We start from the raw sequence: 21,747 nt of genomic DNA, 5'->3' as shown, positions 1-21,747 counted from the left end.
GTGAAGGATGAGCATACGGGAGAAAGGGGCGCCCAGTATGGAATATATGCTTAGTTTTTGCATGGGATGACGGGTGCGATCATACCAGCACTAATGCACCGGATCCCATCAGAACTCCGAAGTTAAACGTGCTTGGGCGAGAGTAGTACTAAGATGGGTGACCTCTTGGGAAGTCCTCGTGTTGCACCCCTAAACTTTTTTGCAACGTGCATTTTTTAATTATTTAATTTTTTTTTCACCATGGCGTGCACGTTTTCGAGGCGGGCCCAAACTTTTTTGCAACGTGCATTTTTTAATTATTTAATTTTTTTTTTCACCATGGCGTGCACGTTTTCGAGGCGGGGGTCAGTGTTTGGGGTCCGGGGGCTTGTGCATGCACGTGAAGGATGAGCATACGGGAGAAAGGGGCGCCCAGTATGGAATATATGCTTAGTTTTTGCATGTGATGACGGGTGCGATCATACCAGCACTAATGCACCGGATCCCATCAGAACTCTGAAGTTAAACGTGCTTGGGCGAGAGTAGTACTAAGATGGTTGACCTCTTGGGAAATCCTCGTGTTGCACCCCCAAACTTTTTTGCAACGTGCATTTTTTAATTATTTAATTTTTTTTTTCACCATGGAGTGCATGTTTTCGAGGCGGGGGTCAGTGTTTGGGGTCCGGGGGCTTGTGCATGCACGTGAAGGATGAGCATACGGGAGAAAGGGGCGCCCAGTATGGAATATATGCTTAGTTTTTGCATGGGATGACGGGTGCGATCATACCAGCATTAATGCACCGGATCCCATCAGAACTCCGAAGTTAAACGTGCTTGGGCGAGAGTAGTACTAAGATGGGTGACCTCTTGGGAAGTCCTCGTGTTGCACCCCCAAACTTTTTTGCAACGTGCATTTTTTAATTATTTAATTTTTTTTTCACCATGGCGTGCACGTTTTCGAGGTGGGCCCAAACTTTTTTGCAACGTGCATTTTTTAATTATTTAATTTTTTTTTCACCATGGCGTGCACGTTTTCGAGGCGGGGGTCAGTGTTTGGGGTCCGGGGGCTTGTGCATGCACGTGAAGGATGAGCATACGGGAGAAAGGGGCGCCCAGTATGGAATATATGCTTAGTTTTTGCATGGGATGACGGGTGCGATCATACCAGCACTAATGCACCGGATCCCATCAGAACTCCGAAGTTAAACGTGCTTGGGCGAGAGTAGTACTAAGATGGGTGACCTCTTGGGAAGTCCTCGTGTTGCACCCCTAAACTTTTTTGCAACGTGCATTTTTTAATTATTTAATTTTTTTTTCACCATGGCGTGCACGTTTTCGAGGCGGGCCCAAACTTTTTTGCAACGTGCATTTTTTAATTATTTAATTTTTTTTTTCACCATGGCGTGCACGTTTTCGAGGCGGGGGTCAGTGTTTGGGGTCCGGGGGCTTGTGCATGCACGTGAAGGATGAGCATACGGGAGAAAGGGGCGCCCAGTATGGAATATATGCTTAGTTTTTGCATGTGATGACGGGTGCAATCATACCAGCACTAATGCACCGGATCCCATCAGAACTCCGAAGTTGAACGTGCTTGGGCGAGAGTAGTACTAAGATGGTTGACCTCTTGGGAAGTCCTCGTGTTGCACCCCCAAACTTTTTTGCAACGTGCATTTTTTAATTATTTAATTTTTTTTTTCACCATGGCGTGCATGTTTTCGAGGCGGGGGTCAGTGTTTGGGGTCCGGGGGCTTGTGCATGCACGTGAAGGATGAGCATACGGGAGAAAGGGGCGCCCAGTATGGAATATATGCTTAGTTTTTGCATGGGATGACGGGTGCGATCATACCAGCACTAATGCACCGGATCCCATCAGAACCCCGAAGTTAAACGTGCTTGGGCGAGAGTAGTACTAAGATGGGTGACCTCTTGGAAAGTCCTCGTGTTGCACCCCCAAACTTTTTTGCAACGTGCATTTTTTAATTATTTAATTTTTTTTTCACCATGGCGTGCACGTTTTCGAGGCGGGCCCAAACTTTTTTGCAACGTGCATTTTTTAATTATTTAATTTTTTTTTCACCATGGCGTGCACGTTTTCGAGGCGGGGGTCAGTGTTTGGGGTCCGGGGGCTTGTGCATGCACGTGAAGGATGAGCATACGGGAGAAAGGGGCGCCCAGTATGGAATATATGCTTAGTTTTTGCATGGGATGACGAGTGCGATCATACCAGCACTAATGCACCGGATCCCATCAGAACTCCGAAGTGAAACGTGCTTGGGCGAGAGTAGTACTAAGATGGGTGACCTCTTGGGAAGTCCTCGTGTTGCACCCCTAAACTTTTTTATAACGTGCATTTTTTAATTATTTAATTTTTTTTTCACCATGGCGTGCACGTTTTCGAGGCGGGCCCAAACTTTTTTGCAACGTGCATTTTTTAATTATTTAATTTTTTTTCACCATGGCGTGCACGTTTTCGAGGCGGGGGTCAGTGTTTGGGGTCCGGGGGCTTGTGCATGCACGTGAAGGATGAGCATACGGGAGAAAGGGGCGCCCAGTATGGAATATATGCTTAGTTTTTGCATGTGATGACGGGTGCGATCATACCAGCACTAATGCACCGGATCCCATCAGAACTCCGAAGTTTAACGTGCTTGGGCGAGAGTAGTACTAAGATGGGTGACCTCTTGGGAAGTCCTCGTGTTGCACCCCCAAACTTTTTTGCAACGTGCATTTTTTAATTATTTAATTTTTTTTTCACCTGGCGTGCACGTTTTCGAGGCGGGGGTCAGTGTTTGGGGTCCGGGGGCTTGTGCATGCACGTGAAGGATGAGCATACGGGAGAAAGGGGCGCCCAGTATGGAATATATGCTTAGTTTTTGCATGGGATGACGGGTGCGATCATACCAGCACTAATGCACCGGATCCCATCAGAACTCCGAAGTTAAACGTGCTTGGGCGAGAGTAGTACTAAGATGGGTGACCTCTTGGGAAGTCCTCGTGTTGCACCCCTAAACTTTTTTGCAACGTGCATTTTTTAATTATTTAATTTTTTTTTCACCATGGCGTGCACGTTTTCGAGGCGGGCCCAAACTTTTTTGCAACGTGCATTTTTTAATTATTTAATTTTTTTTTTCACCATGGCGTGCACGTTTTCGAGGCGGGGGTCAGTGTTTGGGGTCCGGGGGCTTGTGCATGCACGTGAAGGATGAGCATACGGGAGAAAGGGGCGCCCAGTATGGAATATATGCTTAGTTTTTGCATGTGATGACGGGTGCGATCATACCAGCACTAATGCACCGGATCCCATCAGAACTCCGAAGTTAAACGTGCTTGGGCGAGAGTAGTACTAAGATGGTTGACCTCTTGGGAAGTCCTCGTGTTGCACCCCCAAACTTTTTTGCAACGTGCATTTTTTAATTATTTAATTTTTTTTTCACCATGGCGTGCATGTTTTCGAGGCGGGGGTCAGTGTTTGGGGTCCGGGGGCTTGTGCATGCACGTGAAGGATGAGCATACGGGAGAAAGGGGCGCCCAGTATGGAATATATGCTTAGTTTTTGCATGGGATGACGGGTGCGATCATACCAGCACTAATGCACCGGATCCCATCAGAACTCCGAAGTTAAACGTGCTTGGGCGAGAGTAGTACTAAGATGTGTGACCTCTTGGGAAGTCCTCGTGTTGCACCCCCAAACTTTTTTGCAACGTGCATTTTTTAATTATTTAATTTTTTTTTCACCATGGCGTGCACGTTTTCGAGGCGGGCCCAAACTTTTTTGCAACGTGCATTTTTTAATTATTTAATTTTTTTTTCACCATGGCGTGCACGTTTTCGAGGCGGGGGTCAGTGTTTGGGGTCCGGGGGCTTGTGCATGCACGTGAAGGATGAGCATACAGGAGAAAGGGGCGCCCAGTATGGAATATATGCTTAGTTTTTGCATGGGATGACGGGTGCGATCATACCAGCACTAATGCACCGGATCCCATCAGAACTCCGAAGTTAAACGTGCTTGGGCGAGAGTAGTACTAAGATGGGTGACCTCTTGGGAAGTCCTCGTGTTGCACCCCTAAACTTTTTTGCAACGTGCATTTTTTAATTATTTAATTTTTTTTTCACCATGGCGTGCACGTTTTCGAGGCGGGCCCAAACTTTTTTGCAACGTGCATTTTTTAATTATTTAATTTTTTTTTTCACCATGGCGTGCACGTTTTCGAGGCGGGGGTCAGTGTTTGGGGTCCGGGGGCTTGTGCATGCACGTGAAGGATGAGCATACGGGAGAAAGGGGCGCCCAGTATGGAATATATGCTTAGTTTTTGCATGTGATGACGGGTGCAATCATACCAGCACTAATGCACCGGATCCCATCAGAACTCCGAAGTTAAACGTGCTTGGGCGAGAGTAGTACTAAGATGGTTGACCTCTTGGGAAGTCCTCGTGTTGCACCCCCAAACTTTTTTGCAACGTGCATTTTTTAATTATTTATTTTTTTTTTTCACCATGGCGTGCATGTTTTCGAGGCGGGGGTCAGTGTTTGGGGTCCGGGGGCTTGTGCAAGCACGTGAAGGATGAGCATACGGGAGAAAGGGGCGCCCAGTATGGAATATATGCTTAGTTTTTGCATGGGATGACGGGTGCGATCATACCAGCACTAATGCACCGGATCCCATCAGAACCCCGAAGTTAAACGTGCTTGGGCGAGAGTAGTACTAAGATGGGTGACCTCTTGGGAAGTCCTCGTGTTGCACCCCCAAACTTTTTTGCAACGTGCATTTTTTAATTATTTAATTTTTTTTTCACCATGGCGTGCACGTTTTCGAGGCGGGCCCAAACTTTTTTGCAACGTGCATTTTTTAATTATTTAATTTTTTTTTCACCATGGCGTGCACGTTTTCGAGGCGGGGGTCAGTGTTTGGGGTCCGGGGGCTTGTGCATGCACGTGAAGGATGAGCATACGGGAGAAAGGGGCGCCCAGTATGGAATATATGCTTAGTTTTTGCATGGGATGAGGGGTGCGATCATACCAGCACTAATGCACCGGATCCCATCAGAACTCCGAAGTTAAACGTGCTTGGGCGAGAGTAGTACTAAGATGGGTGACCTCTTGGGAAGTCCTCTTGTTGCACCCCTAAACTTTTTTGCAACGTGCATTTTTTAATTATTTAATTTTTTTTTCACCATGGCGTGCACGTTTTCGAGGCGGGCCCAAACTTTTTTGCAACGTGCATTTTTTAATTATTTAATTTTTTTTCACCATGGCGTGCACGTTTTCGAGGCGGGGGTCAGTGTTTGGGGTCCGGGGGCTTGTGCATGCACGTGAAGGATGAGCATACGGGAGAAAGGGGCGCCCAGTATGGAATATATGCTTAGTTTTTGCATGGGATGACGGGTGCGATCATACCAGCACTAATGCACCGGATCCCATCAGAACTCCGAAGTTAAACGTGCTTGGGCGAGAGTAGTACTAAGATGGTTGACCTCTTGGGAAGTCCTCGTGTTGCACCCCCAAACTTTTTTGCAACGTGCATTTTTTAATTATTTAATTTTTTTTTTCACCATGGCGTGCATGTTTTCGAGGCGGGGGTCAGTGTTTGGGGTCCGGGGGCTTGTGCATGCACGTGAAGGATGAGCATACGGGAGAAAGGGGCGCCCAGTATGGAATATATGCTTAGTTTTTGCATGGGATGACGGGTGCGATCATACCAGCACTAATGCACCGGATCCCATCAGAACTCCGAAGTTAAACGTGCTTGGGCGAGAGTAGTACTAAGATGGGTGACCTCTTCGGAAGTCCTCGTGTTGCACCCCCAAACTTTTTTGCAACGTGCATTTTTTAATTATTTAATTTTTTTTTCACCATGGCGTGCATGTTTTCGAGGCGGGGGTCAGTGTTTGGGGTCCGGGGGCTTGTGCATGCACGTGAAGGATGAGCATACGGGAGAAAGGGGCGCCCAGTATGGAATATATGCTTAGTTTTTGCATGGGATGACGGGTGCGATCATACCAGCACTAATGCACCGGATCCCATCAGAACTCCGAAGTTAAACGTGCTTGGGCGAGAGTAGTACTAAGATGGGTGACCTCTTCGGAAGTCCTCGTGTTGCACCCCCAAACTTTTTTGCAACGTGCATTTTTTAATTATTTAATTTTTTTTTCACCATGGCGTGCACGTTTTCGAGGCAGGGGTCAGTGTTTGGGGTCCGGGGGCTTGTGCATGCACGTGAAGGATGAGCATACGGGAGAAAGGGGCGCCCAGTATGGAATATATGCTTAGTTTTTGCATGGGATGACGGGTGCGATCATACCATCACTAATGCACCGGATCCCATCAGAACTCCGAAGTTAAACGTGCTTGGGCGAGAGTAGTACTAAGATGGGTGACCTCTTGGGAAGTCCTCGTGTTGTACCCCTAAACTTTTTTATAACGTGCATTTTTTAATTATTTAATTTTTTTTTCACCATGGCGTGCACGTTTTCGAGGCGGGCCCAAACTTTTTTGCAACGTGCATTTTTTAATTATTTAATTTTTTTTTCACCATGGCGTGCACGTTTTCGAGGCGGGGGTCAGTGTTTGGGGTCCGGGGGCTTGTGCATGCACGTGAAGGATGAGCATACGGGAGAAAGGGGCGCCCAGTATGGAATATATGCTTAGTTTTTGCATGGGATGACGGGTGCGATCATACCAGCACTAATGCACCGGATCCCATCAGAACTCCGAAGTTAAACGTGCTTGGGCGAGAGTAGTACTAAGATGGGTGACCTCTTGGGAAGTCCTCGTGTTGCACCCCTAAACTTTTTTGCAACGTGCATTTTTTAATTATTTAATTTTTTTTACACCATGGCGTGCACGTTTTCGAGGCGGGCCCAAACTTTTTTGCAACGTGCATTTTTTAATTATTTAATTTTTTTTTCACCATGGCGTGCACGTTTTCGAGGCGGGGGTCAGTGTTTGGGGTCCGGGGGCTTGTGCATGCACGTGAAGGATGAGCATACGGGAGAAAGGGGCGCCCAGTATGGAATATATGCTTAGTTTTTGCATGTGATGACGGGTGCGATCATACCAGCACTAATGCACCGGATCCCATCAGAACTCCGAAGTTAAACGTGCTTGGGCGAGAGTAGTACTAAGATGGTTGACCTCTTGGGAAGTCCTCGTGTTGCACCCCCAAACTTTTTTGCAACGTGCATTTTTTAATTATTTAATTTTTTTTTTCACCATGGCGTGCATGTTTTCGAGGCGGGGGTCAGTGTTTGGGGTCCGGGGGCTTGTGCATGCACGTGAAGGATGAGCATACGGGAGAAAGGGGCGCCCAGTATGGAATATATGCTTAGTTTTTGCATGGGATGACGGGTGCGATCATACCAGCACTAATGCACCGGATCCCATCAGAACCCCGAAGTTAAACGTGCTTGGGCGAGAGTAGTACTAAGATGGGTGACCTCTTGGGAAGTCCTCGTGTTGCACCCCCAAACTTTTTTGCAACGTGCATTTTTTAATTATTTAATTTTTTTTTCACCATGGCGTGCACGTTTTCGAGGCGGGCCCAAACTTTTTTGCAACGTGCATTTTTTAATTATTTAATTTTTTTTTCACCATGGCGTGCACGTTTTCGAGGCGGGGGTCAGTGTTTGGGGTCCGGGGGCTTGTGCATGCACGTGAAGGATGAGCATACGGGAGAAAGGGGCGCCCAGTATGGAATATATGCTTAGTTTTTGCATGGGATGAGGGGTGCGATCATACCAGCACTAATGCACCGGATCCCATCAGAACTCCGAAGTTAAACGTGCTTGGGCGAGAGTAGTACTAAGATGGGTGACCTCTTGGGAAGTCCTCTTGTTGCACCCCTAAACTTTTTTGCAACGTGCATTTTTTAATTATTTAATTTTTTTTTCACCATGGCGTGCACGTTTTCGAGGCGGGCCCAAACTTTTTTGCAACGTGCATTTTTTAATTATTTAATTTTTTTTCACCATGGCGTGCACGTTTTCGAGGCGGGGGTCAGTGTTTGGGGTCCGGGGGCTTGTGCATGCACGTGAAGGATGAGCATACGGGAGAAAGGGGCGCCCAGTATGGAATATATGCTTAGTTTTTGCATGGGATGACGGGTGCGATCATACCAGCACTAATGCACCGGATCCCATCAGAACTCCGAAGTTAAACGTGCTTGGGCGAGAGTAGTACTAAGATGGTTGACCTCTTGGGAAGTCCTCGTGTTGCACCCCCAAACTTTTTTGCAACGTGCATTTTTTAATTATTTAATTTTTTTTTTCACCATGGCGTGCATGTTTTCGAGGCGGGGGTCAGTGTTTGGGGTCCGGGGGCTTGTGCATGCACGTGAAGGATGAGCATACGGGAGAAAGGGGCGCCCAGTATGGAATATATGCTTAGTTTTTGCATGGGATGACGGGTGCGATCATACCAGCACTAATGCACCGGATCCCATCAGAACTCCGAAGTTAAACGTGCTTGGGCGAGAGTAGTACTAAGATGGGTGACCTCTTCGGAAGTCCTCGTGTTGCACCCCCAAACTTTTTTGCAACGTGCATTTTTTAATTATTTAATTTTTTTTTCACCATGGCGTGCATGTTTTCGAGGCGGGGGTCAGTGTTTGGGGTCCGGGGGCTTGTGCATGCACGTGAAGGATGAGCATACGGGAGAAAGGGGCGCCCAGTATGGAATATATGCTTAGTTTTTGCATGGGATGACGGGTGCGATCATACCAGCACTAATGCACCGGATCCCATCAGAACTCCGAAGTTAAACGTGCTTGGGCGAGAGTAGTACTAAGATGGGTGACCTCTTCGGAAGTCCTCGTGTTGCACCCCCAAACTTTTTTGCAACGTGCATTTTTTAATTATTTAATTTTTTTTTCACCATGGCGTGCACGTTTTCGAGGCAGGGGTCAGTGTTTGGGGTCCGGGGGCTTGTGCATGCACGTGAAGGATGAGCATACGGGAGAAAGGGGCGCCCAGTATGGAATATATGCTTAGTTTTTGCATGGGATGACGGGTGCGATCATACCAGCACTAATGCACCGGATCCCATCAGAACTCCGAAGTTAAACGTGCTTGGGCGAGAGTAGTACTAAGATGGGTGACCTCTTGGGAAGTCCTCGTGTTGTACCCCTAAACTTTTTTATAACGTGCATTTTTTAATTATTTAATTTTTTTTTCACCATGGCGTGCACGTTTTCGAGGCGGGCCCAAACTTTTTTGCAACGTGCATTTTTTAATTATTTAATTTTTTTTTCACCATGGCGTGCACGTTTTCGAGGCGGGGGTCAGTGTTTGGGGTCCGGGGGCTTGTGCATGCACGTGAAGGATGAGCATACGGGAGAAAGGGGCGCCCAGTATGGAATATATGCTTAGTTTTTGCATGGGATGACGGGTGCGATCATACCAGCACTAATGCACCGGATCCCATCAGAACTCCGAAGTTAAACGTGCTTGGGCGAGAGTAGTACTAAGATGGGTGACCTCTTGGGAAGTCCTCGTGTTGCACCCCTAAACTTTTTTGCAACGTGCATTTTTTAATTATTTAATTTTTTTTACACCATGGCGTGCACGTTTTCGAGGCGGGCCCAAACTTTTTTGCAACGTGCATTTTTTAATTATTTAATTTTTTTTTCACCATGGCGTGCACGTTTTCGAGGCGGGGGTCAGTGTTTGGGGTCCGGGGGCTTGTGCATGCACGTGAAGGATGAGCATACGGGAGAAAGGGGCGCCCAGTATGGAATATATGCTTAGTTTTTGCATGTGATGACGGGTGCGATCATACCAGCACTAATGCACCGGATCCCATCAGAACTCCGAAGTTAAACGTGCTTGGGCGAGAGTAGTACTAAGATGGTTGACCTCTTGGGAAGTCCTCGTGTTGCACCCCCAAACTTTTTTGCAACGTGCATTTTTTAATTATTTAATTTTTTTTTTCACCATGGCGTGCATGTTTTCGAGGCGGGGGTCAGTGTTTGGGGTCCGGGGGCTTGTGCATGCACGTGAAGGATGAGCATACGGGAGAAAGGGGCGCCCAGTATGGAATATATGCTTAGTTTTTGCATGGGATGACGGGTGCGATCATACCAGCACTAATGCACCGGATCCCATCAGAACCCCGAAGTTAAACGTGCTTGGGCGAGAGTAGTACTAAGATGGGTGACCTCTTCGGAAGTCCTCGTGTTGCACCCCCAAACTTTTTTGCAACGTGCATTTTTTAATTATTTAATTTTTTTTTCACCATGGCGTGCACGTTTTCGAGGCGGGCCCAAACTTTTTTGCAACGTGCATTTTTTAATTATTTAATTTTTTTTTCACCATGGCGTGCACGTTTTCGAGGCGGGGGTCAGTGTTTGGGGTCCGGGGGCTTGTGCATGCACGTGAAGGATGAGCATACGGGAGAAAGGGGCGCCCAGTATGGAATATATGCTTAGTTTTTGCATGGGATGACGAGTGCGATCATACCAGCACTAATGCACCGGATCCCATCAGAACTCCGAAGTGAAACGTGCTTGGGCGAGAGTAGTACTAAGATGGGTGACCTCTTGGGAAGTCCTCGTGTTGCACCCCTAAACTTTTTTATAACGTGCATTTTTTAATTATTTAATTTTTTTTTCACCATGGCGTGCACGTTTTCGAGGCGGGCCCAAACTTTTTTGCAACGTGCATTTTTTAATTATTTAATTTTTTTTCACCATGGCGTGCACGTTTTCGAGGCGGGGGTCAGTGTTTGGGGTCCGGGGGCTTGTGCATCCACGTGAAGGATGAGCATACGGGAGAAAGGGGCGCCCAGTATGGAATATATGCTTAGTTTTTGCATGTGATGACGGGTGCGATCATACCAGCACTAATGCACCGGATCCCATCAGAACTCCGAAGTTAAACGTGCTTGGGCGAGAGTAGTACTAAGATGGGTGACCTCTTGGGAAGTCCTCGTGTTGCACCCCCAAACTTTTTTGCAACGTGCATTTTTTAATTATTTAATTTTTTTTTCACCATGGCGTGCACGTTTTCGAGGCGGGGGTCAGTGTTTGGGGTCCGGGGGCTTGTGCATGCACGTGAAGGATGAGCATACGGGAGAAAGGGGCGCCCAGTATGGAATATATGCTTAGTTTTTGCATGGGATGACGGGTGCGATCATACCAGCACTAATGCACCGGATCCCATCAGAACTCCGAAGTTAAACGTGCTTGGGCGAGAGTAGTACTAAGATGGGTGACCTCTTGGGAAGTCCTCGTGTTGCACCCCTAAACTTTTTTGCAACGTGCATTTTTTAATTATTTAATTTTTTTTTCACCATGGCGTGCACGTTTTCGAGGCGGGCCCAAACTTTTTTGCAACGTGCATTTTTTAATTATTTAATTTTTTTTTTCACCATGGCGTGCACGTTTTCGAGGCGGGGGTCAGTGTTTGGGGTCCGGGGGCTTGTGCATGCACGTGAAGGATGAGCATACGGGAGAAAGGGGCGCCCAGTATGGAATATATGCTTAGTTTTTGCATGTGATGACGGGTGCGATCATACCAGCACTAATGCACCGGATCCCATCAGAACTCCGAAGTTAAACGTGCTTGGGCGAGAGTAGTACTAAGATGGTTGACCTCTTGGGAAGTCCTCGTGTTGCACCCCCAAACTTTTTTGCAACGTGCATTTTTTAATTATTTAATTTTTTTTTTCACCATGGCGTGCATGTTTTCGAGGCGGGGGTCAGTGTTTGGGGTCCGGGGGCTTGTGCATGCACGTGAAGGATGAGCATACGGGAGAAAGGGGCGCCCAGTATGGAATATATGCTTAGTTTTTGCATGGGATGACGGGTGCGATCATACCAGCACTAATGCACCGGATCCCATCAGAACTCCGAAGTTAAACGTGCTTGGGCGAGAGTAGTACTAAGATGGGTGACCTCTTGGGAAGTCCTCGTGTTGCACCCCCAAACTTTTTTGCAACGTGCATTTTTTAATTATTTAATTTTTTTTTCACCATGGCGTGCACGTTTTCGAGGCGGGCCCAAACTTTTTTGCAACGTGCATTTTTTTATTATTTAATTTTTTTTTCACCATGGCGTGCACGTTTTCGAGGCGGGGGTCAGTGTTTGGGGTCCGGGGGCTTGTGCATGCACGTGAAGGATGAGCATACGGGAGAAAGGGGCGCCCAGTATGGAATATATGCTTAGTTTTTGCATGGGATGACGGGTGCGATCATACCAGCACTAATGCACCGGATCCCATCAGAACTCCGAAGTTAAACGTGCTTGGGCGAGAGTAGTACTAAGATGGGTGACCTCTTGGGAAGTCCTCGTGTTGCACCCCTAAACTTTTTTGCAACGTGCATTTTTTAATTATTTAATTTTTTTTTCACCATGGCGTGCACGTTTTCGAGGCGGGCCCAAACTTTTTTGCAACGTGCATTTTTTAATTATTTAATTTTTTTTTTCACCATGGCGTGCACGTTTTCGAGGCGGGGGTCAGTGTTTGGGGTCCGGGGGCTTGTGCATGCACGTGAAGGATGAGCATACGGGAGAAAGGGGCGCCCAGTATGGAATATATGCTTAGTTTTTGCATGTGATGACGGGTGCAATCATACCAGCACTAATGCACCGGATCCCATCAGAACTCCGAAGTTGAACGTGCTTGGGCGAGAGTAGTACTAAGATGGTTGACCTCTTGGGAAGTCCTCGTGTTGCACCCCCAAACTTTTTTGCAACGTGCATTTTTTAATTATTTAATTTTTTTTTTCACCATGGCGTGCATGTTTTCGAGGCGGGGGTCAGTGTTTGGGGTCCGGGGGCTTGTGCATGCACGTGAAGGATGAGCATACGGGAGAAAGGGGCGCCCAGTATGGAATATATGCTTAGTTTTTGCATGGGATGACGGGTGCGATCATACCAGCACTAATGCACCGGATCCCATCAGAACCCCGAAGTTAAACGTGCTTGGGCGAGAGTAGTACTAAGATGGGTGACCTCTTGGGAAGTCCTCGTGTTGCACCCCCAAACTTTTTTGCAACGTGCATTTTTTAATTATTTAATTTTTTTTTCACCATGGCGTGCACGTTTTCGAGGCGGGCCCAAACTTTTTTGCAACGTGCATTTTTTAATTATTTAATTTTTTTTTCACCATGGCGTGCACGTTTTCGAGGCGGGGGTCAGTGTTTGGGGTCCGGGGGCTTGTGCATGCACGTGAAGGATGAGCATACGGGAGAAAGGGGCGCCCAGTATGGAATATATGCTTAGTTTTTGCATGGGATGACGAGTGCGATCATACCAGCACTAATGCACCGGATCCCATCAGAACTCCGAAGTGAAACGTGCTTGGGCGAGAGTAGTACTAAGATGGGTGACCTCTTGGGAAGTCCTCGTGTTGCACCCCTAAACTTTTTTATAACGTGCATTTTTTAATTATTTAATTTTTTTTTCACCATGGCGTGCACGTTTTCGAGGCGGGCCCAAACTTTTTTGCAACGTGCATTTTTTAATTATTTAATTTTTTTTCACTATGGCGTGCACGTTTTCGAGGCGGGGGTCAGTGTTTGGGGTCCGGGGGCTTGTGCATGCACGTGAAGGATGAGCATACGGGAGAAAGGGGCGCCCAGTATGGAATATATGCTTAGTTTTTGCATGTGATGACGGGTGCGATCATACCAGCACTAATGCACCGGATCCCATCAGAACTCCGAAGTTAAACGTGCTTGGGCGAGAGTAGTACTAAGATGGGTGACCTCTTGGGAAGTCCTCGTGTTGCACCCCCAAACTTTTTTGCAACGTGCATTTTTTAATTATTTAATTTTTTTTTCACCATGGCGTGCACGTTTTCGAGGCGGGGGTCAGTGTTTGGGGTCCGGGGGCTTGTGCATGCACGTGAAGGATGACCATACGGGAGAAAGGGGCGCCCAGTATGGAATATATGCTTAGTTTTTGCATGGGATGACGGGTGCGATCATACCAGCACTAATGCACCGGATCCCATCAGAACTCCGAAGTTAAACGTGCTTGGGCGAGAGTAGTACTAAGATGGGTGACCTCTTGGGAAGTCCTCGTGTTGCACCCCTAAACTTTTTTGCAACGTGCATTTTTTAATTATTTAATTTTTTTTTCACCATGGCGTGCACGTTTTCGAGGCGGGCCCAAACTTTTTTGCAACGTGCATTTTTTAATTATTTAATTTTTTTTTTCACCATGGCGTGCACGTTTTCGAGGCGGGGGTCAGTGTTTGGGGTCCGGGGGCTTGTGCATGCACGTGAAGGATGAGCATACGGGAGAAAGGGGCGCCCAGTATGGAATATATGCTTAGTTTTTGCATGTGATGACGGGTGCGATCATACCAGCACTAATGCACCGGATCCCATCAGAACTCCGAAGTTAAACGTGCTTGGGCGAGAGTAGTACTAAGATGGTTGACCTCTTGGGAAGTCCTCGTGTTGCACCCCCAAACTTTTTTGCAACGTGCATTTTTTAATTATTTAATTTTTTTTTTCACCATGGCGTGCATGTTTTCGAGGCGGGGGTCAGTGTTTGGGGTCCGGGGGCTTGTGCATGCACGTGAAGGATGAGCATACGGGAGAAAGGGGCGCCCAGTATGGAATATATGCTTAGTTTTTGCATGGGATGACGGGTGCGATCATACCAGCACTAATGCACCGGATCCCATCAGAACTCCGAAGTTAAACGTGCTTGGGCGAGAGTAGTACTAAGATGGGTGACCTCTTGGGAAGTCCTCGTGTTGCACCCCCAAACTTTTTTGCAACGTGCATTTTTTAATTATTTAATTTTTTTTTCACCATGGCGTGCACGTTTTCGAGGCGGGCCCAAACTTTTTTGCAACGTGCATTTTTTAATTATTTAATTTTTTTTTCACCATGGCGTGCACGTTTTCGAGGCGGGGGTCAGTGTTTGGGGTCCGGGGGCTTGTGCATGCACGTGAAGGATGAGCATACGGGAGAAAGGGGCGCCCAGTATGGAATATATGCTTAGTTTTTGCATGGGATGACGGGTGCGATCATACCAGCACTAATGCACCGGATCCCATCAGAACTCCGAAGTTAAACGTGCTTGGGCGAGAGTAGTACTAAGATGGGTGACCTCTTGGGAAGTCCTCGTGTTGCACCCCTAAACTTTTTTGCAACGTGCATTTTTTAATTATTTAATTTTTTTTTCACCATGGCGTGCACGTTTTCGAGGCGGGCCCAAACTTTTTTGCAACGTGCATTTTTTAATTATTTAATTTTTTTTTCACCATGGCGTGCACGTTTTCGAGGCGGGGGTCAGTGTTTGGGGTCCGGGGGCTTGTGCATGCACGTGAAGGATGAGCATACGGGAGAAAGGGGCGCCCAGTATGGAATATATGCTTAGTTTTTGCATGTGATGACGGGTGCAATCATACCAGCACTAATGCACCGGATCCCATCAGAACTCCGAAGTTAAACGTGCTTGGGCGAGAGTAGTACTAAGATGGTTGACCTCTTGGGAAGTCCTCGTGTTGCACCCCCAAACTTTTTTGCAACGTGCATTTTTTAATTATTTAATTTTTTTTTTCACCATGGCGTGCATGTTTTCGAGGCGGGGGTCAGTGTTTGGGGTCCGGGGGCTTGTGCATGCACGTGAAGGATGAGCATACGGGAGAAAGGGGCGCCCAGTATGGAATATATGCTTAGTTTTTGCATGGGATGACTGGTGCGATCATACCAGCACTAATGCACCGGATCCCATCAGAATCCCGAAGTTAAACGTGCTTGGGCGAGAGTAGTACTAAGATGGGTGACCTCTTGGGAAGTCCTCGTGTTGCACCCCCAAACTTTTTTGCAACGTGCATTTTTTAATTATTTAATTTTTTTTTCACCATGGCGTGCACGTTTTCGAGGCGGGCCCAAACTTTTTTGCAACGTGCATTTTTTAATTATTTAATTTTTTTTTCACCATGGCGTGCACGTTTTCGAGGCGGGGGTCAGTGTTTGGGGTCCGGGGGCTTGTGCATGCACGTGAAGGATGAGCATACGGGAGAAAGGGGCGCCCAGTATGGAATATATGCTTAGTTTTTGCATGGGATGACGGGTGCGATCATACCAGCACTAATGCACCGGATCCCATCAGAACTCCGAAGTTAAACGTGCTTGGGCGAGAGTAGTACTAAGATGGGTGACCTCTTGGGAAGTCCTCTTGTTGCACCCCTAAACTTTTTTGCAACGTGCATTTTTTAATTATTTAATTTTTTTTTCACCATGGCGTGCACGTTTTCGAGGCGGGCCCAAACTTTTTTGCAACGTGCATTTTTTAATTATTTAATTTTTTTTCACCATGGCGTGCACGTTTTCGAGGCGGGGGTCAGTGTTTGGGGTCCGGGGGCTTGTGCATGCACGTGAAGGATGAGCATACGGGAGAAAGGGGCGCCCAGTATGGAATATATGCTTAGTTTTTGCATGGGATGACGGGTGCGATCATACCAGCACTAATGCACCGGATCCCATCAGAACTCCGAAGTTAAACGTGCTTGGGCGAGAGTAGTACTAAGATGGTTGACCTCTTGGGAAGTCCTCGTGTTGCACCCCCAAACTTTTTTGCAACGTGCATTTTTTAATTATTTAATTTTTTTTTTCACCATGGCGTGCATGTTTTCGAGGCGGGGGTCAGTGTTTGGGGTCCGGGGGCTTGTGCATGCACGTGAAGGATGAGCATACGGGAGAAAGGGGCGCCCAGTATGGAATATATGCTTAGTTTTTGCATGGGATGACGGGTGCGATCATACCAGCACTAATGCACCGGATCCCATCAGAACTCCGAAGTTAAACGTGCTTGGGCGAGAGTAGTACTAAGATGGGTGACCTCTTCGGAAGTCCTCGTGTTGCACCCCCAAACTTTTTTGCAACGTGCATTTTTTAATTATTTAATTTTTTTTTTCACCATGGCGTGCATGTTTTCGAGGCGGGGGTCAGTGTTTGGGGTCCGGGGGCTTGTGCATGCACGTGAAGGATGAGCATACGGGAGAAAGGGGCGCCCAGTATGGAATATATGCTTAGTTTTTGCATGGGATGACGGGTGCGATCATACCAGCACTAATGCACCGGATCCCATCAGAACTCCGAAGTTAAACGTGCTTGGGCGAGAGTAGTACTAAGATGGGTGACCTCTTCGGAAGTCCTCGTGTTGCACCCCCAAACTTTTTTGCAACGTGCATTTTTTAATTATTTAATTTTTTTTTCACCATGGCGTGCACGTTTTCGAGGCGGGCCCAAACTTTTTTGCAACGTGCATTTTTTAATTATTTAATTTTTTTTTCACCATGGCGTGCACGTTTTCGAGGCAGGGGTCAGTGTTTGGGGTCCGGGGGCTTGTGCATGCACGTGAAGGATGAGCATACGGGAGAAAGGGGCGCCCAGTATGGAATATATGCTTAGTTTTTGCATGGGATGACGGGTGCGATCATACCAGCACTAATGCACCGGATCCCATCAGAACTCCGAAGTTAAACGTGCTTGGGCGAGAGTAGTACTAAGATGGGTGACCTCTTGGGAAGTCCTCGTGTTGTACCCCTAAACTTTTTTATAACGTGCATTTTTTAATTATTGAATTTTTTTTTCACCATGGCGTGCACGTTTTCGAGGCGGGCCCAAACTTTTTTCCAACGTGCATTTTTTAATTATTTAATTTTTTTTCACCATGGCGTGCACGTTTTCGAGGCGGGGGTCAGTGTTTGGGGTCCGGGGGCTTGTGCATGCACGTGAAGGATGAGCATACGGGAGAAAGGGGCGCCCAGTATGGAATATATGCTTAGTTTTTGCATGTGATGACGGGTGCGATCATACCAGCACTAATGCACCGGATCCCATCAGAACTCCGAAGTTAAACGTGCTTGGGCGAGAGTAGTACTAAGATGGGTGACCTCTTCGGAAGTCCTCGTGTTGCACCCCCAAACTTTTTTGCAACGTGCATTTTTTAATTATTTAATTTTTTTTTTCACCATGGCGTGCATGTTTTCGAGGCGGGGGTCAGTGTTTGGGGTCCGGGGGCTTGTGCATGCACGTGAAGGATGAGCATACGGGAGAAAGGGGCGCCCAGTATGGAATATATGCTTAGTTTTTGCATGGGATGACGAGTGCGATCATACCAGCACTAATGCACCGGATCCCATCAGAACTCCGAAGTGAAACGTGCTTGGGCGAGAGTAGTACTAAGATGGGTGACCTCTTGGGAAGTCCTCGTGTTGCACCCCTAAACTTTTTTGCAACGTGCATTTTTTAATTATTTAATTTTTTTTTCACCATGGCGTGCACGTTTTCGAGGCGGGCCCAAACTTTTTTGCAACGTGCATTTTTTAATTATTTAATTTTTTTTTCACCATGGCGTGCACGTTTTCGAGGCGGGGGTCAGTGTTTGGGGTCCGGGGGCTTGTGCATGCACGTGAAGGATGAGCATACGGGAGAAAGGGGCGCCCAGTATGGAATATATGCTTAGTTTTTGCATGTGATGACGGGTGCAATCATACCAGCACTAATGCACCGGATCCCATCAGAACTCCGAAGTTAAACGTGCTTGGGCGAGAGTAGTACTAAGATGGTTGACCTCTTGGGAAGTCCTCGTGTTGCACCCCCAAACTTTTTTGCAACGTGCATTTTTTAATTATTTAATTTTTTTTTTCACCATGGCGTGCATGTTTTCGAGGCGGGGGTCAGTGTTTGGGGTCCGGGGGCTTGTGCATGCACGTGAAGGATGAGCATACGGGAGAAAGGGGCGCCCAGTATGGAATATATGCTTAGTTTTTGCATGGGATGACTGGTGCGATCATACCAGCACTAATGCACCGGATCCCATCAGAATCCCGAAGTTAAACGTGCTTGGGCGAGAGTAGTACTAAGATGGGTGACCTCTTGGGAAGTCCTCGTGTTGCACCCCCAAACTTTTTTGCAACGTGCATTTTTTAATTATTTAATTTTTTTTTCACCATGGCGTGCACGTTTTCGAGGCGGGCCCAAACTTTTTTGCAACGTGCATTTTTTAATTATTTAATTTTTTTTTCACCATGGCGTGCACGTTTTCGAGGCGGGGGTCAGTGTTTGGGGTCCGGGGGCTTGTGCATGCACGTGAAGGATGAGCATACGGGAGAAAGGGGCGCCCAGTATGGAATATATGCTTAGTTTTTGCATGGGATGACGGGTGCGATCATACCAGCACTAATGCACCGGATCCCATCAGAACTCCGAAGTTAAACGTGCTCGGGCGAGAGTAGTACTAAGATGGGTGACCTCTTGGGAAGTCCTCTTGTTGCACCCCTAAACTTTTTTGCAACGTGCATTTTTTAATTATTTAATTTTTTTTTCACCATGGCGTGCACGTTTTCGAGGCGGGCCCAAACTTTTTTGCAACGTGCATTTTTTAATTATTTAATTTTTTTTCACCATGGCGTGCACGTTTTCGAGGCGGGGGTCAGTGTTTGGGGTCCGGGGGCTTGTGCATGCACGTGAAGGATGAGCATACGGGAGAAAGGGGCGCCCAGTATGGAATATATGCTTAGTTTTTGCATGGGATGACGGGTGCGATCATACCAGCACTAATGCACCGGATCCCATCAGAACTCCGAAGTTAAACGTGCTTGGGCGAGAGTAGTACTAAGATGGTTGACCTCTTGGGAAGTCCTCGTGTTGCACCCCCAAACTTTTTTGCAACGTGCATTTTTTAATTATTTAATTTTTTTTTTCACCATGGCGTGCATGTTTTCGAGGCGGGGGTCAGTGTTTGGGGTCCGGGGGCTTGTGCATGCACGTGAAGGATGAGCATACGGGAGAAAGGGGCGCCCAGTATGGAATATATGCTTAGTTTTTGCATGGGATGACGGGTGCGATCATACCAGCACTAATGCACCGGATCCCATCAGAACTCCGAAGTTAAACGTGCTTGGGCGAGAGTAGTACTAAGATGGGTGACCTCTTCGGAAGTCCTCGTGTTGCACCCCCAAAGTTTTTTGCAACGTGCATTTTTTAATTATTTAATTTTTTTTTTCACCATGGCGTGCATGTTTTCGAGGCGGGGGTCAGTGTTTGGGGTCCGGGGGCTTGTGCATGCACGTGAAGGATGAGCATACGGGAGAAAGGGGCGCCCAGTATGGAATATATGCTTAGTTTTTGCATGGGATGACGGGTGCGATCATACCAGCACTAATGCACCGGATCCCATCAGAACTCCGAAGTTAAATGTGCTTGGGCGAGAGTAGTACTAAGATGGGTGACCTCTTCGGAAGTCCTCGTGTTGCACCCCCAAACTTTTTTGCAACGTGCATTTTTTAATTATTTAATTTTTTTTTCACCATGGCGTGCACGTTTTCGAGGCGGGCCCAAACTTTTTTGCAACGTGCATTTTTTAATTATTTAATTTTTTTTTCACCATGGCGTGCACGTTTTCGAGGCAGGGGTCAGTGTTTGGGGTCCGGGGGCTTGTGCATGCACGTGAAGGATGAGCATACGGGAGAAAGGGGCGCCCAGTATGGAATATATGCTTAGTTTTTGCATGGGATGACGGGTGCGATCATACCAGCACTAATGCACCGGATCCCATCAGAACTCCGAAGTTAAACGTGCTTGGGCGAGAGTAGTACTAAGATGGGTGACCTCTTGGGAAGTCCTCGTGTTGTACCCCTAAACTTTTTTATAACGTGCATTTTTTAATTATTGAATTTTTTTTTCACCATGGCGTGCACGTTTTCGAGGCGGGCCCAAACTTTTTTCCAACGTGCATTTTTTAATTATTTAATTTTTTTTCACCATGGCGTGCACGTTTTCGAGGCGGGGGTCAGTGTTTGGGGTCCGGGGGCTTGTGCATGCACGTGAAGGATGAGCATACGGGAGAAAGGGGCGCCCAGTATGGAATATATGCTTAGTTTTTGCATGTGATGACGGGTGCGATCATACCAGCACTAATGCACCGGATCCCATCAGAACTCCGAAGTTAAACGTGCTTGGGCGAGAGTAGTACTAAGATGGGTGACCTCTTGGGAAGTCCTCGTGTTGCACCCCCAAACTTTTTTGCAACGTGCAGTTTTTAATTATTTAATTTTTTTTTTCACCATGGCGTGCATGTTTTCGAGGCGGGGGTCAGTGTTTGGGGTCCGGGGGCTTGTGCATGCACGTGAAGGATGAGCATACGGGAGAAAGGGGCGCCCAGTATGGAATATATGCTTAGTTTTTGCATGGGATGACGGATGCGATCATACCAGCACTAATGCACCGGATCCCATCAGAACTCCGAAGTTTAACGTGCTTGGGCGAGAGTAGTACTAAGATGGGTGACCTCTTGGGAAGTCCTCGTGTTGCACCCCCAAACTTTTTTGCAACGTGCATTTTTTAATTATTTAATTTTTTTTTCACCATGGCGTGCACGTTTTCGAGGCGGGCCCAAACTTTTTTGCAACGTGCATTTTTTAATTATTTAATTTTTTTTTCACCATGGCGTGCACGTTTTCGAGGCGGGGGTCAGTGTTTGGGGTCCGGGGGCTTGTGCATGCACGTGAAGGATGAGCATACGGGAGAAAGGGGCGCCCAGTATGGAATATATTCTTAGTTTTTGCATGGGATGACGGGTGCGATCATACCAGCACTAATGCACCGGATCCCATCAGAACTCCGAAGTTAAACGTGCTTGGGCGAGAGTAGTACTAAGATGGTTGACCTCTTGGGAAGTCCTCGTGTTGCACCCCCAAACTTTTTTGCAACGTGCATTTTTTAATTATTTAATTTTTTTTTTCACCATGGCGTGCATGTTTTCGAGGCGGGGGTCAGTGTTTGGGGTCCGGGGGCTTGTGCAT

General features: G+C 47.2%; 63 non-coding genes across 63 annotated transcripts; all 63 read left to right on the top strand.

Moving 5' to 3' along the window:
• Nucleotides 1–71: 71 nt before the first annotated feature.
• Nucleotides 72–190, top strand: LOC136211226 (5S ribosomal RNA). The gene has a single exon (XR_010678441.1). It is a non-coding gene; the product is annotated as a 5S ribosomal RNA (ribosomal RNA).
• Nucleotides 191–450: 260 nt separating this feature from the next.
• Nucleotides 451–569, top strand: LOC136214549 (5S ribosomal RNA). The gene has a single exon (XR_010681630.1). It is a non-coding gene; the product is annotated as a 5S ribosomal RNA (ribosomal RNA).
• Nucleotides 570–752: 183 nt separating this feature from the next.
• Nucleotides 753–871, top strand: LOC136212004 (5S ribosomal RNA). The gene has a single exon (XR_010679184.1). It is a non-coding gene; the product is annotated as a 5S ribosomal RNA (ribosomal RNA).
• Nucleotides 872–1,130: 259 nt separating this feature from the next.
• On the top strand, nucleotides 1,131–1,249 carry LOC136211225 (5S ribosomal RNA). Its single transcript, XR_010678440.1, has one exon. It is a non-coding gene; the product is annotated as a 5S ribosomal RNA (ribosomal RNA).
• A 260-nt stretch (nucleotides 1,250–1,509) lies between these two features.
• Nucleotides 1,510–1,628, top strand: LOC136215025 (5S ribosomal RNA). Its single transcript, XR_010682081.1, has one exon. It is a non-coding gene; the product is annotated as a 5S ribosomal RNA (ribosomal RNA).
• Nucleotides 1,629–1,811: 183 nt separating this feature from the next.
• LOC136215155 (5S ribosomal RNA) lies at nucleotides 1,812–1,930 on the top strand. Its single transcript, XR_010682204.1, has one exon. It is a non-coding gene; the product is annotated as a 5S ribosomal RNA (ribosomal RNA).
• Nucleotides 1,931–2,189: 259 nt separating this feature from the next.
• LOC136213873 (5S ribosomal RNA) lies at nucleotides 2,190–2,308 on the top strand. The gene has a single exon (XR_010680970.1). It is a non-coding gene; the product is annotated as a 5S ribosomal RNA (ribosomal RNA).
• A 258-nt stretch (nucleotides 2,309–2,566) lies between these two features.
• LOC136213958 (5S ribosomal RNA) lies at nucleotides 2,567–2,685 on the top strand. Its single transcript, XR_010681058.1, has one exon. It is a non-coding gene; the product is annotated as a 5S ribosomal RNA (ribosomal RNA).
• Nucleotides 2,686–2,866: 181 nt separating this feature from the next.
• LOC136211224 (5S ribosomal RNA) lies at nucleotides 2,867–2,985 on the top strand. Its single transcript, XR_010678439.1, has one exon. It is a non-coding gene; the product is annotated as a 5S ribosomal RNA (ribosomal RNA).
• A 260-nt stretch (nucleotides 2,986–3,245) lies between these two features.
• On the top strand, nucleotides 3,246–3,364 carry LOC136212846 (5S ribosomal RNA). Its single transcript, XR_010679987.1, has one exon. It is a non-coding gene; the product is annotated as a 5S ribosomal RNA (ribosomal RNA).
• A 182-nt stretch (nucleotides 3,365–3,546) lies between these two features.
• On the top strand, nucleotides 3,547–3,665 carry LOC136214351 (5S ribosomal RNA). The gene has a single exon (XR_010681441.1). It is a non-coding gene; the product is annotated as a 5S ribosomal RNA (ribosomal RNA).
• Nucleotides 3,666–3,924: 259 nt separating this feature from the next.
• On the top strand, nucleotides 3,925–4,043 carry LOC136211223 (5S ribosomal RNA). The gene has a single exon (XR_010678438.1). It is a non-coding gene; the product is annotated as a 5S ribosomal RNA (ribosomal RNA).
• Nucleotides 4,044–4,303: 260 nt separating this feature from the next.
• Nucleotides 4,304–4,422, top strand: LOC136213273 (5S ribosomal RNA). Its single transcript, XR_010680394.1, has one exon. It is a non-coding gene; the product is annotated as a 5S ribosomal RNA (ribosomal RNA).
• Nucleotides 4,423–4,605: 183 nt separating this feature from the next.
• Nucleotides 4,606–4,724, top strand: LOC136213991 (5S ribosomal RNA). Its single transcript, XR_010681088.1, has one exon. It is a non-coding gene; the product is annotated as a 5S ribosomal RNA (ribosomal RNA).
• Nucleotides 4,725–4,983: 259 nt separating this feature from the next.
• LOC136214340 (5S ribosomal RNA) lies at nucleotides 4,984–5,102 on the top strand. The gene has a single exon (XR_010681430.1). It is a non-coding gene; the product is annotated as a 5S ribosomal RNA (ribosomal RNA).
• Nucleotides 5,103–5,360: 258 nt separating this feature from the next.
• Nucleotides 5,361–5,479, top strand: LOC136212845 (5S ribosomal RNA). Its single transcript, XR_010679986.1, has one exon. It is a non-coding gene; the product is annotated as a 5S ribosomal RNA (ribosomal RNA).
• A 183-nt stretch (nucleotides 5,480–5,662) lies between these two features.
• Nucleotides 5,663–5,781, top strand: LOC136213152 (5S ribosomal RNA). Its single transcript, XR_010680279.1, has one exon. It is a non-coding gene; the product is annotated as a 5S ribosomal RNA (ribosomal RNA).
• A 182-nt stretch (nucleotides 5,782–5,963) lies between these two features.
• Nucleotides 5,964–6,082, top strand: LOC136213151 (5S ribosomal RNA). The gene has a single exon (XR_010680278.1). It is a non-coding gene; the product is annotated as a 5S ribosomal RNA (ribosomal RNA).
• A 182-nt stretch (nucleotides 6,083–6,264) lies between these two features.
• Nucleotides 6,265–6,383, top strand: LOC136215076 (5S ribosomal RNA). The gene has a single exon (XR_010682129.1). It is a non-coding gene; the product is annotated as a 5S ribosomal RNA (ribosomal RNA).
• A 259-nt stretch (nucleotides 6,384–6,642) lies between these two features.
• On the top strand, nucleotides 6,643–6,761 carry LOC136211222 (5S ribosomal RNA). Its single transcript, XR_010678437.1, has one exon. It is a non-coding gene; the product is annotated as a 5S ribosomal RNA (ribosomal RNA).
• Nucleotides 6,762–7,020: 259 nt separating this feature from the next.
• LOC136212844 (5S ribosomal RNA) lies at nucleotides 7,021–7,139 on the top strand. The gene has a single exon (XR_010679985.1). It is a non-coding gene; the product is annotated as a 5S ribosomal RNA (ribosomal RNA).
• A 183-nt stretch (nucleotides 7,140–7,322) lies between these two features.
• On the top strand, nucleotides 7,323–7,441 carry LOC136213990 (5S ribosomal RNA). The gene has a single exon (XR_010681087.1). It is a non-coding gene; the product is annotated as a 5S ribosomal RNA (ribosomal RNA).
• Nucleotides 7,442–7,700: 259 nt separating this feature from the next.
• LOC136214339 (5S ribosomal RNA) lies at nucleotides 7,701–7,819 on the top strand. Its single transcript, XR_010681429.1, has one exon. It is a non-coding gene; the product is annotated as a 5S ribosomal RNA (ribosomal RNA).
• Nucleotides 7,820–8,077: 258 nt separating this feature from the next.
• LOC136212843 (5S ribosomal RNA) lies at nucleotides 8,078–8,196 on the top strand. The gene has a single exon (XR_010679984.1). It is a non-coding gene; the product is annotated as a 5S ribosomal RNA (ribosomal RNA).
• A 183-nt stretch (nucleotides 8,197–8,379) lies between these two features.
• On the top strand, nucleotides 8,380–8,498 carry LOC136213150 (5S ribosomal RNA). The gene has a single exon (XR_010680277.1). It is a non-coding gene; the product is annotated as a 5S ribosomal RNA (ribosomal RNA).
• A 182-nt stretch (nucleotides 8,499–8,680) lies between these two features.
• Nucleotides 8,681–8,799, top strand: LOC136213149 (5S ribosomal RNA). The gene has a single exon (XR_010680276.1). It is a non-coding gene; the product is annotated as a 5S ribosomal RNA (ribosomal RNA).
• Nucleotides 8,800–8,981: 182 nt separating this feature from the next.
• Nucleotides 8,982–9,100, top strand: LOC136212981 (5S ribosomal RNA). Its single transcript, XR_010680116.1, has one exon. It is a non-coding gene; the product is annotated as a 5S ribosomal RNA (ribosomal RNA).
• A 259-nt stretch (nucleotides 9,101–9,359) lies between these two features.
• Nucleotides 9,360–9,478, top strand: LOC136211221 (5S ribosomal RNA). Its single transcript, XR_010678436.1, has one exon. It is a non-coding gene; the product is annotated as a 5S ribosomal RNA (ribosomal RNA).
• A 259-nt stretch (nucleotides 9,479–9,737) lies between these two features.
• LOC136212842 (5S ribosomal RNA) lies at nucleotides 9,738–9,856 on the top strand. The gene has a single exon (XR_010679983.1). It is a non-coding gene; the product is annotated as a 5S ribosomal RNA (ribosomal RNA).
• Nucleotides 9,857–10,039: 183 nt separating this feature from the next.
• On the top strand, nucleotides 10,040–10,158 carry LOC136215011 (5S ribosomal RNA). Its single transcript, XR_010682068.1, has one exon. It is a non-coding gene; the product is annotated as a 5S ribosomal RNA (ribosomal RNA).
• Nucleotides 10,159–10,417: 259 nt separating this feature from the next.
• Nucleotides 10,418–10,536, top strand: LOC136213872 (5S ribosomal RNA). The gene has a single exon (XR_010680969.1). It is a non-coding gene; the product is annotated as a 5S ribosomal RNA (ribosomal RNA).
• A 258-nt stretch (nucleotides 10,537–10,794) lies between these two features.
• On the top strand, nucleotides 10,795–10,913 carry LOC136211220 (5S ribosomal RNA). Its single transcript, XR_010678435.1, has one exon. It is a non-coding gene; the product is annotated as a 5S ribosomal RNA (ribosomal RNA).
• Nucleotides 10,914–11,095: 182 nt separating this feature from the next.
• Nucleotides 11,096–11,214, top strand: LOC136211218 (5S ribosomal RNA). Its single transcript, XR_010678433.1, has one exon. It is a non-coding gene; the product is annotated as a 5S ribosomal RNA (ribosomal RNA).
• Nucleotides 11,215–11,474: 260 nt separating this feature from the next.
• On the top strand, nucleotides 11,475–11,593 carry LOC136212841 (5S ribosomal RNA). Its single transcript, XR_010679982.1, has one exon. It is a non-coding gene; the product is annotated as a 5S ribosomal RNA (ribosomal RNA).
• Nucleotides 11,594–11,776: 183 nt separating this feature from the next.
• On the top strand, nucleotides 11,777–11,895 carry LOC136211217 (5S ribosomal RNA). The gene has a single exon (XR_010678432.1). It is a non-coding gene; the product is annotated as a 5S ribosomal RNA (ribosomal RNA).
• A 259-nt stretch (nucleotides 11,896–12,154) lies between these two features.
• On the top strand, nucleotides 12,155–12,273 carry LOC136211216 (5S ribosomal RNA). Its single transcript, XR_010678431.1, has one exon. It is a non-coding gene; the product is annotated as a 5S ribosomal RNA (ribosomal RNA).
• Nucleotides 12,274–12,533: 260 nt separating this feature from the next.
• On the top strand, nucleotides 12,534–12,652 carry LOC136215024 (5S ribosomal RNA). The gene has a single exon (XR_010682080.1). It is a non-coding gene; the product is annotated as a 5S ribosomal RNA (ribosomal RNA).
• Nucleotides 12,653–12,835: 183 nt separating this feature from the next.
• LOC136213989 (5S ribosomal RNA) lies at nucleotides 12,836–12,954 on the top strand. Its single transcript, XR_010681086.1, has one exon. It is a non-coding gene; the product is annotated as a 5S ribosomal RNA (ribosomal RNA).
• A 259-nt stretch (nucleotides 12,955–13,213) lies between these two features.
• Nucleotides 13,214–13,332, top strand: LOC136213871 (5S ribosomal RNA). The gene has a single exon (XR_010680968.1). It is a non-coding gene; the product is annotated as a 5S ribosomal RNA (ribosomal RNA).
• Nucleotides 13,333–13,590: 258 nt separating this feature from the next.
• Nucleotides 13,591–13,709, top strand: LOC136211215 (5S ribosomal RNA). The gene has a single exon (XR_010678430.1). It is a non-coding gene; the product is annotated as a 5S ribosomal RNA (ribosomal RNA).
• Nucleotides 13,710–13,891: 182 nt separating this feature from the next.
• On the top strand, nucleotides 13,892–14,010 carry LOC136211214 (5S ribosomal RNA). Its single transcript, XR_010678429.1, has one exon. It is a non-coding gene; the product is annotated as a 5S ribosomal RNA (ribosomal RNA).
• A 260-nt stretch (nucleotides 14,011–14,270) lies between these two features.
• Nucleotides 14,271–14,389, top strand: LOC136212840 (5S ribosomal RNA). The gene has a single exon (XR_010679981.1). It is a non-coding gene; the product is annotated as a 5S ribosomal RNA (ribosomal RNA).
• A 183-nt stretch (nucleotides 14,390–14,572) lies between these two features.
• Nucleotides 14,573–14,691, top strand: LOC136211212 (5S ribosomal RNA). Its single transcript, XR_010678427.1, has one exon. It is a non-coding gene; the product is annotated as a 5S ribosomal RNA (ribosomal RNA).
• A 259-nt stretch (nucleotides 14,692–14,950) lies between these two features.
• LOC136211211 (5S ribosomal RNA) lies at nucleotides 14,951–15,069 on the top strand. Its single transcript, XR_010678426.1, has one exon. It is a non-coding gene; the product is annotated as a 5S ribosomal RNA (ribosomal RNA).
• Nucleotides 15,070–15,328: 259 nt separating this feature from the next.
• LOC136213271 (5S ribosomal RNA) lies at nucleotides 15,329–15,447 on the top strand. Its single transcript, XR_010680393.1, has one exon. It is a non-coding gene; the product is annotated as a 5S ribosomal RNA (ribosomal RNA).
• A 183-nt stretch (nucleotides 15,448–15,630) lies between these two features.
• Nucleotides 15,631–15,749, top strand: LOC136215452 (5S ribosomal RNA). Its single transcript, XR_010682492.1, has one exon. It is a non-coding gene; the product is annotated as a 5S ribosomal RNA (ribosomal RNA).
• Nucleotides 15,750–16,008: 259 nt separating this feature from the next.
• Nucleotides 16,009–16,127, top strand: LOC136214337 (5S ribosomal RNA). The gene has a single exon (XR_010681427.1). It is a non-coding gene; the product is annotated as a 5S ribosomal RNA (ribosomal RNA).
• Nucleotides 16,128–16,385: 258 nt separating this feature from the next.
• On the top strand, nucleotides 16,386–16,504 carry LOC136212839 (5S ribosomal RNA). The gene has a single exon (XR_010679980.1). It is a non-coding gene; the product is annotated as a 5S ribosomal RNA (ribosomal RNA).
• Nucleotides 16,505–16,687: 183 nt separating this feature from the next.
• Nucleotides 16,688–16,806, top strand: LOC136213148 (5S ribosomal RNA). The gene has a single exon (XR_010680275.1). It is a non-coding gene; the product is annotated as a 5S ribosomal RNA (ribosomal RNA).
• Nucleotides 16,807–16,989: 183 nt separating this feature from the next.
• Nucleotides 16,990–17,108, top strand: LOC136213147 (5S ribosomal RNA). The gene has a single exon (XR_010680274.1). It is a non-coding gene; the product is annotated as a 5S ribosomal RNA (ribosomal RNA).
• A 259-nt stretch (nucleotides 17,109–17,367) lies between these two features.
• On the top strand, nucleotides 17,368–17,486 carry LOC136212980 (5S ribosomal RNA). The gene has a single exon (XR_010680115.1). It is a non-coding gene; the product is annotated as a 5S ribosomal RNA (ribosomal RNA).
• A 258-nt stretch (nucleotides 17,487–17,744) lies between these two features.
• On the top strand, nucleotides 17,745–17,863 carry LOC136213145 (5S ribosomal RNA). The gene has a single exon (XR_010680272.1). It is a non-coding gene; the product is annotated as a 5S ribosomal RNA (ribosomal RNA).
• A 183-nt stretch (nucleotides 17,864–18,046) lies between these two features.
• On the top strand, nucleotides 18,047–18,165 carry LOC136213869 (5S ribosomal RNA). Its single transcript, XR_010680967.1, has one exon. It is a non-coding gene; the product is annotated as a 5S ribosomal RNA (ribosomal RNA).
• A 259-nt stretch (nucleotides 18,166–18,424) lies between these two features.
• On the top strand, nucleotides 18,425–18,543 carry LOC136213270 (5S ribosomal RNA). The gene has a single exon (XR_010680392.1). It is a non-coding gene; the product is annotated as a 5S ribosomal RNA (ribosomal RNA).
• Nucleotides 18,544–18,726: 183 nt separating this feature from the next.
• LOC136215451 (5S ribosomal RNA) lies at nucleotides 18,727–18,845 on the top strand. Its single transcript, XR_010682491.1, has one exon. It is a non-coding gene; the product is annotated as a 5S ribosomal RNA (ribosomal RNA).
• A 259-nt stretch (nucleotides 18,846–19,104) lies between these two features.
• Nucleotides 19,105–19,223, top strand: LOC136214674 (5S ribosomal RNA). The gene has a single exon (XR_010681752.1). It is a non-coding gene; the product is annotated as a 5S ribosomal RNA (ribosomal RNA).
• Nucleotides 19,224–19,481: 258 nt separating this feature from the next.
• Nucleotides 19,482–19,600, top strand: LOC136212838 (5S ribosomal RNA). The gene has a single exon (XR_010679979.1). It is a non-coding gene; the product is annotated as a 5S ribosomal RNA (ribosomal RNA).
• A 183-nt stretch (nucleotides 19,601–19,783) lies between these two features.
• On the top strand, nucleotides 19,784–19,902 carry LOC136213144 (5S ribosomal RNA). The gene has a single exon (XR_010680271.1). It is a non-coding gene; the product is annotated as a 5S ribosomal RNA (ribosomal RNA).
• Nucleotides 19,903–20,085: 183 nt separating this feature from the next.
• LOC136213875 (5S ribosomal RNA) lies at nucleotides 20,086–20,204 on the top strand. The gene has a single exon (XR_010680972.1). It is a non-coding gene; the product is annotated as a 5S ribosomal RNA (ribosomal RNA).
• A 259-nt stretch (nucleotides 20,205–20,463) lies between these two features.
• On the top strand, nucleotides 20,464–20,582 carry LOC136212979 (5S ribosomal RNA). Its single transcript, XR_010680114.1, has one exon. It is a non-coding gene; the product is annotated as a 5S ribosomal RNA (ribosomal RNA).
• A 258-nt stretch (nucleotides 20,583–20,840) lies between these two features.
• On the top strand, nucleotides 20,841–20,959 carry LOC136211210 (5S ribosomal RNA). Its single transcript, XR_010678425.1, has one exon. It is a non-coding gene; the product is annotated as a 5S ribosomal RNA (ribosomal RNA).
• Nucleotides 20,960–21,142: 183 nt separating this feature from the next.
• Nucleotides 21,143–21,261, top strand: LOC136214874 (5S ribosomal RNA). Its single transcript, XR_010681940.1, has one exon. It is a non-coding gene; the product is annotated as a 5S ribosomal RNA (ribosomal RNA).
• Nucleotides 21,262–21,520: 259 nt separating this feature from the next.
• LOC136212836 (5S ribosomal RNA) lies at nucleotides 21,521–21,639 on the top strand. The gene has a single exon (XR_010679977.1). It is a non-coding gene; the product is annotated as a 5S ribosomal RNA (ribosomal RNA).
• The last annotated feature ends 108 nt before the right edge of the window (nucleotides 21,640–21,747 follow it).

The sequence above is a fragment of the Euphorbia lathyris genome, chromosome 1 (assembly GCF_963576675.1).
Source record: "Euphorbia lathyris chromosome 1, ddEupLath1.1, whole genome shotgun sequence".
Taxonomy (NCBI): domain Eukaryota; kingdom Viridiplantae; phylum Streptophyta; class Magnoliopsida; order Malpighiales; family Euphorbiaceae; genus Euphorbia; species Euphorbia lathyris.
Note: the sequence above shows the minus strand (reverse complement) of the source record. Positions and strands in the feature narration are given on the sequence as shown.